The sequence below is a fragment of the Schistocerca gregaria genome, chromosome 7, assembly GCF_023897955.1.
Source record: "Schistocerca gregaria isolate iqSchGreg1 chromosome 7, iqSchGreg1.2, whole genome shotgun sequence".
Taxonomy (NCBI): Eukaryota; Metazoa; Arthropoda; class Insecta; order Orthoptera; family Acrididae; genus Schistocerca; species Schistocerca gregaria.
In genome coordinates, this window is record NC_064926.1 from 79,473,983 (window position 1) to 79,479,982 (window position 6,000).

Consider the following 6,000-nt stretch of genomic DNA (forward strand, 5'->3'; position numbering starts at 1 on the left):
ATGAGTAGTGAATCTATTCGCATCGACGGACATGCTATGACGGCGGAAGAGGTTATGGACTATTTAGACAATGTAGAAAATGAATCTGCAGAAGAAGAACGAAGCCAGCAACATGATTCCGATGTAAGTGGTTGTGAAAGTGTACACAGTGCTCACAATATAGTGACAACAATTTCTGATTTGGATGTCTCAGGAGACGAAATCTCTGAAAAGGATCCTGGTAGTTACTACTATGGGAAAAACAGTTTCAAATAGTCACTAAACCTGCCCAGTACTTCTAAAACAAGAAAATCTAATATTATTGTTCAATTACCGGGATTGATTGGCCCTGCACTGGCAGTGTAAGCCTTCTACGCCATTTGAAGCATGGTCTCTGCTTATTACAGATGATATGCTTAACACTACAGTAGATTAAACGAGCGCACAAATTTTTGAAGTAAGTGCAAATTATGGCGTGACTGCTTCTTATGTTGATCATGTGCCTCTAGAAGAAATACGATCTTTTTTCTGATTGATTTATCTCGCAGGTGATTGTAAATCTAATCATGAGAATGCAGACTAGCTTTTTGCTACGGAGCTAACAGTAAGACCAATATTTAGAGCAACAATGTCCAAGGAACGGTTTATTTTTCTTCTGTCTGTTATCAGATTTGATAACCGAGCAACAAGGGAACAGAGAAAACAATCAGATGACAAGTTGGCAGCTACTTTTGAATTGTTTAACAAGTTTATATCCAACACCGCAGCAAATTATAGCTGTTCACAATTTGCAACAGTTGATGAAATGCTAGTAGGTTTTCGTGGACGCTGTTCTTTTAGAGTGTATCTGCAAAGCAAAACAAACCCCAAAAATATGGGCTGAAAATTGTGTGTTTTGTGCAAAATCCCACTATCTGCTAAATGCTTTTATTTATTCAAGGAAGGCGACAACGCCAAACCCATCAAAACTAAGCATCCTAGCACAATCTGTTCTGAAGCTGGTTCAACCTATTGCTAAGACAAACAGAAACGTAGTGGAGATAACTGGTTTACCTCTGTAGAACTGGCTAAAGAATTACAAATAATTTGCCAGACATAAGTTAGTACACTTCGGAAACAGAAACGTGAAATTCTGGCAGAATTCTTGACCAATAAATCATATGAAGTGGGACATACAAAATTTGGTTTCACAAAGGGCTTAACAATATGCTCTACTGTCACGAACAAAAGTAAATCAATAGTCATGCTATCATCGATGCACCGTGATAAGCGCATTGATCAGCAGAGAGGTAACTCTGATATTATTCTAATTTACAATTCTACAAACAGGGGCGTGGATGCTCTTGATCTGGGCTGTAATGAATATTGCTATTTTTAACAGTTACGTATATGGCAGTACTCCAATCCTAATACAAAGATGTCACGAAGTCATTTATGAAAGAACTGTCTCCAACTCTTAACTGAAAAGCAGATGAAACAACGTGCTACTGCACCAGCTCCACCAACAAGTTTGAAATATTAATTAATTCAGCATTTCGTTTGGACAGGCAGTTCCAACCATCAAGCTCATGTGGGCCTAAAAGGAGCCAAATATGTAACTTTTGCTCAAGACATCATGACAAAAAAGTGTCAGTCACTTGTTTAGGATACAACAACTATGTCTGCAAAAACCACTCTCAGCTGAAGACATTATGTGTACAATGCAACAAAGAGTAACTTTATTCCGAACATCAATATTTTAGAAATTGAAATTTTTTTAATAAAAAATTACATTTCCTTTTCAGAGATTGTTTTGGACCTTAATCAACTAGGCAGATGAATCAAAAAAGAAGAATTACTACTAAAATGAAAAATTCATTACTTAAAATTACTTCTGTATTGAGAATTGAAAAAATGAAGACATTAAAACAAAGGTTTTGCAGCATCTTCAGGGCTTAACACGTGTGATTGAATGGGGAACAATACAACGTACAGAAAACGTGCTACAAGGGCTGGAAACCCTTATTGCATCAGACCCAGTGAAGTGTTTTTCAGGTTGCGCAGAAAAAAATTGAAGTTAGTGAACTAAACAATCAACGCTTAATTGTTTGCTCGCAAAACATGCTCCGTCCAAAAATATACGATAAAATGTTACACCTTGATTAAACAGATAATTACACATCATTTATCACGTATGCGTTTTTCGTGCCGGCTAGTGCAATAGGCACACGGGAGTAGCTTTGCGAATGAATCAGATTGTCTTGGTAACATAGCAGCTGTGTACAAGATACTGTCTCATTTTTCCTTGTTATATGTTCGAATTGTCGCTTACTCATAGCCCTTTTTTGCCGGTACCTGGGAAGTAGACGATATCTTGAAGAGAATGATGGGTAAGAAGAGAAGCTTATTCTTGGCCGTGGCACTGACGATAATTTCTCTAGCAGTGTAGGAACACCAAAACAGTACACTGGTTGATGTATCCTTTATTTTTCAGTGGTTTTCAGCGGCACACAGGTGTACCGTCATTGCAAGTCACGGCTTCCCAGCCAAAATGCCTAGAAGAAATCCTACATGTCGCTGTCTGATAAAACTGCTTTCGACCTCCTCAAACACATGAAATTCCCCCACCAATCCTTTCTCTCTCGCGAAACTGAATCCCAACATCCCATTGTACTCCTTGTCCTTGAGATCCCTTCCCTACTGCCGCGCCTCTGCCATGTTCCACATTCCTTACATCTCAGCACACCCCATGTCCTCTCCCAGGCTAATTTTAACCACCCCCCCTCTCAGACAATGAACTCATTCCTGAGATTTACCCATCCTACCAATTATAACGTTCCGTGCCTGTTCCTTCTCTATATGAAGGCTTCAGCGTACGCTTTCGCTGCAGAATCGCAAGCTTATCCCCCTCCTACGCCTACATACCCTCTCTAAACCTTTCCAATACACATCCCACATGCTCTCATACATCAGTTACTCTCCAATTCCACCGATATCAGAATCCTTCCTATAGGAAACGTTGTTGGTATCCCATAACATCATAATTACCCATTCAGATTCAAGGTCATACACTTCAACGTATCATCATGTTAAAGAGTATCTTTTTTATTCATGTGAATGTATTTTTAATTATCTTAATCAACGACTGAAGAGCGAAAATTTTACCGTTGCCAGATCGCACCCCGTTTGGGGGAGAATGTAAACGAGTAACTACACTACTGGCCATTAAAATTGCTACACCACGAAGATGACGTGCTACAGACGCGAAATTTAACCGACAGCAAGAAGATGTTGTGATATGCAAATGATTAGCTTTGCAGAGCATTCACACAAGGTTGGCGCCGGTGACGACACCTTCAACGTGCTGACTTGCGGACAGTTTCCAACCGATTTCTCATACACAAACAGCAGTTGACCGGCGTTGCCCGGTGAAACGTTGCTGTAATGCCTCGTGTAAGGAGGAGAAATGCGTACCATCACGTTTCCGACTTTGTTAAAGGTCGGATTGTAGCCTATCGCGATTGCGGTTTATCGTAACGCGACATTGTTGCTCGCGTTGGGCGTGATCCAATGACTGTTAGCAGAATATGGAATCGGTGAGTTCAGGAGGGTAATACGGAAAGCCGTGCTGGATCCCAACGGCCTCGTATCACTAGCAGTCGAGATGACAGACATCTTATCCGCATGGCTGTAACGGATCGTGCAGCTACGTCTCGATCCCTGAGTCAACAGCACGAACAATTCGACGACGTTTGCAGCAGCGTGGACTATCAGCTCGGAGACCATGGCTCCGGTTACCCTTGACGCTGCATCACAGACAGGTGCGCCTGCGATGGTTTACTCAACGACGAACCTGGGGGCACGAATGGAAAAACTTCATTTTTTCGGATGAATCCAGGTTCTGTGTACAGCATCATGATGGTCGCATCCTTGTTTGGCGACATCGCGGTGAACGCACATTGGAAGCATGTATTCGTCATCGCCATACTGACGTATCACCCGACGTGATGGTATGCGGTGCCATTGGTTACACGTCTCGGTCATCTCTTGTTCGCATTGACGGCACTTTGAACAGTGGACGTTACATTTCGGATGTGTTACGACCCGTGGCTCTACCCTTCATTCGATCCCTGCGAAACCTTACATTTAAGCAGGATAATGCACGACCATATGTTGCAGGTCCTATACGGGCCTTTCTGGATACAGAACATGTTAGACCGCTGTCCTGCCAGCACATTCTCCAGATCTCTCACCAATTGAAAACCTCTGGTCAATGGTGGCCGAGCAACTGGCTCGTCACAATACGCTAGTTACTACTCTTGATGAACTGTGGTATCGTGTTGAAGCTGCATGGGCAGCTGTACCTGTACACGCCACCCAAGCTCTGGCTCAATGCCCAGGCGTATCAAGGCCGTTATTACGGCCAGAGGTGATTGTTCTAGGTACCGATTTCTCAGGATCTATGCACCCAAACTGCGTGAAAATGTAATCACATGTCAGTTCTGGTATAATATATTTGTCCAACGAATACCCGTTTATCATTTTGGCGTAGCAATTTTAGTGGCCAGTAGTGTATAACTGCGTAGGCTACCGCGTCCAGAGCCAGTCTTCTTCTCAGTATCGTACAGCTCCATGATGTAAAAATTTTCTCAGTTTTTTACATTATGATGAGACACGATAGTTAGAAAACTTTTACGTCAACAGTTAACTAACTAAATAAAATTCTCCTCATGCTTACTCTTCTTCTGACCGATGTCCCACTCGCAAACGCAGCCACTGACCTCCAGACAGAATATACTAACACAGATAAAAACAGCTTTGTGACATTCAACAATCGGTTATGAACAAGGGCGTCCGCAGAAATTTATACAGAGGCGACAGGACTCTAAAATTGCCAATTTTTATGCAAAAGAATTGGCCAGTTTCGAGAAGTCTCTTGCCACAAACCACGTGTCGAAGATCTAGTGGAAAGGCGCTCAAAAAAATCTAGGAACTCGTTTACGGCCTGGAATCTACTAGTGTCCTTGAGCCCACTACGTATTGCCCCCACTCACAATGGAATAATATTAAAGGAATAACAGATCCCAGAAAAGCATAAAATTAGTCATTTTCCCCAATCTCCAGCTGTAAACAGAAGGGATCTCAATGTTTGGTACGACAAACATGTAGTCTCTATCATCCACTTCCAAATGCGATGCGAAGTAGATGTGGTTGTGACATATGTCGACAGAAGGACATTGACCAAATTTGTCAGCAGCAACCTTCAGCAGCGTTTTAAAAAGAGAAGACATATCAACTATTTTTAAACATCTCTTCGAAAAGGAGACGCAGCGGTACCTTGTTGTCGCTGCATTACTGGCTGACTGATATCAACATAAAAGCATAGAGACAATAACATAGTGAGGTCGCTCATTCTTATTCGGGAATAACGAGCATAAATTCTTTGTTTTTGGACAACTTCTAAACACCATGACCTGCACTTACAACTTAAATGGTATTGAGGTATAACTTATCGGCAGTGGCATCTGATACAGAGGATTCGAACAATTGTATGTACATCGATATCTACAACATGACAATTGTATACATAACAGTAGAAATACAGTCTGCTAAGTAAGATCATGGTCGGATTCATCAGTAGAAAAATGTATATGACAACAAACATAAATATGACATACATCATAATTTAACAAAAAAAATGCAGTTACAATTAATGATACGTAATGTCACCTGCACCGTCGATAATTGCTTGGCATCTTCAAAACATGCTTGAAACCAAGTTCTCCGCATATTCACTTGGAAGAGACCTCCAAATGCGTCCAATTTGCGTTGACAGCTGTTTCAAAGTGAATTATGCTTGCTCTTGCCGCAATGTTAAGAATGGCTTTCCCGAAAAATGATTAAGAATCATTCTTCCCAGTCACTTTCCCGGTTAAGCCAAGTTCTTCAAAGTCATCCACGTCATTAACCAATACACAGCGTGTTACCCACTTTTACACAAATGATTTTTATTTCCACATATATTTAGACGTCATGGCGTGA